The sequence below is a fragment of the Dendrobates tinctorius genome, unplaced genomic scaffold, assembly GCF_039654945.1.
Source record: "Dendrobates tinctorius isolate UK_male_01 unplaced genomic scaffold, ASM3965494v1 ptg000053l, whole genome shotgun sequence".
NCBI lineage: Eukaryota > Metazoa > Chordata > Amphibia > Anura > Dendrobatidae > Dendrobates > Dendrobates tinctorius.
The window spans coordinates 829927-832217 of NW_027361721.1; positions in this window are offsets into that span (position 1 = coordinate 829927).

The window sequence follows — 2291 nt, forward strand, 5'->3', positions numbered from 1 at the left end:
CTAGTGTGTGCAGAAATTCAAAATCTCTGTTATCCTGTAGTCACTTTTTTCACACCTGTGCCATCGAGCCTGTGACATAGCGCTGTGATATTCAGTGGGCCTCACGCAATCCAAAAGTGTACAGTGTCCACAAATGTGTGCAGAAATTCAAAATCTCCCCTGTCCTATAGACACCTTGTACCTTGTTTTACATTACTATATAGTTTGTTGGATTTTGTCTACATTTCTACCAAAAATGAGGAAGGCTGGTGGAAGAGGCTGTGGAATTGGGCGGGGGTTGGCAGCTGGTAATGATGGTGTTGGTGGTGGATCTGATGGTAGTGGCAAAAGCAAAATAGGACCGAATGCAGGAGGTGTTGAGCCTGTGTCATCATCTGGCTCCACAAGGCCTCGAAGGCTTACTTTTCTAGGAGTTGGCAAACCGATTTTAAAGCCAGAGCTTCAGGAAAAAGTTTTGGCTTACATTGCTGACTCAGCCTCCAGCTCTATCGCCTCCTCTTCTGAAGTTGTAAAAAATAAAAGCACTGAGTCGTCATTGGAGGCTCATGTTCATGAACCACAAATTTCCTTGTGTCCTTCACCCCAACCAAGATTGAAGGATGACGCAGGCCATACTACTGATTACTCCATGGAGCTGTTTTCACATACCATGCCTGGATTATCAAGTGAAATGGTGAATTACCCAGGCCAAGATGAATCTGACATCGAGTGCCCTGATGCACAGCCACTGATAGATGATTCTGCTGGTACATTCACTCAGAGCACTACATTGTCCTCGCAGTGTACAGAGCCAGATTCTGACCCTGATGAGACTCAGGTGCCCCTTCCCGCACACTATACCACCATACACGGTGACACAGAGGAAGGTGCACATGACATTGAAGAGGAGGTGATGGATGATCCAGTTGCTGACCCAGATTGGCATCCATTGGGGGAAGAGGGTGCTGCTTCCAATAGCTCAGATGAGGAGCATCCACAGCAGACATCGACATCGCAACAGCTGTTATCTGGCAGGCACGGAGCACTCCAAAGACAGGTTCCAAAAATCAAAAGAGTTGCTGGACAGCTTGTCCAGAGGGTCAAAATATCACAGCGTGCTAGGCCGCAAAATGTCTGCCAAAGTAGGAAGAGTGCAGTGTGGCACTTTTTTGAACAAAATCCTCATGATCAGGCCAAGGTTATCTGTAAGAAGTGCGCAAAGACCTTTAGCCGAGTGAAAAATCTAAAAAATTTGAATACCAGTTGCATGCTTAGACATTCAACCACCATGCACTTGCAAGCGTGGACACAACACCAAACCTCAAGTACCACATGTGCAACTGATCACAAAGAAGGTAGTCAGCAATGCTACATTGTTTCCCCCACTGTAAGCCCACCGGTTAGCACAGCAGCAAATGTTGAGGTGTTGTTCCAAGGCCACAGCAGTCAGGGAATCCCACTGTTATATCAACGAAAGACTGAATCTAGGCCATCAGAAAGAACACCAACTCCATCACCATCATCAACCCTCTCTCAGTCCGCCCTGTCCACTGCTACTTCCACCATATGCAGCTCTCAAGTCCAGCTCACCCTCCCAGACACTATGAGTAGGTCAAGAAAGTACTCAGTCTCTCATCCGCGTACACTGGGTTTGAACGCCCACATTGCCAAACTAATCTCATTTGAGATGATGCCCTATCGGTTGGTGGAAAGCGCAGCTTTCCGCGAACTCATGGCCTATGCAGTACCACGCTATGACCTACCCAGTCACCACTTCTTCTCTCGCAAAGCCATACCAGCCCTCCACCATCATGTGAAAGACCGCATTGTCCATGCACTCAAGCAGTCAGTGAGTGGCAAGGTGCACCTCACAACTGATGCATGGTCCAGTCGGCATGGCCAGGGCCGTTACGTGTCCATCACTGCGCACTGGGTTAATGTGGTGGATGCAGGGTCCACAGGGGACAGCGGTGGTGGGACAGTGCTGCCTAGCCCACGGTATAGGAAACAGTTGGCTGTAGGCGTTCGATCCTCCTCCTCCTCCTCCAGATGCGAAAGCTCGTCCACAAAGCGCAGTCGTACGAGCACTCCATCTGCAGCTGCCACTGTTGCACACGAGGTGTCCCCCTATCGAGCAGCTAGTGGAAAGCGTCAGCAGGCTGTGTTACAGATGATGTGTTTGGGCGACAGACACACCGCCGAGGTGCTCGCCGAGTACTTCCAGCGACAAACTGAGTCATGGCTGGGCAGTGTACATCTTGAGGCAGGCAAGGTAGTTAGTGATAACGGCCGTAATTTTGTGGCAGCCATAG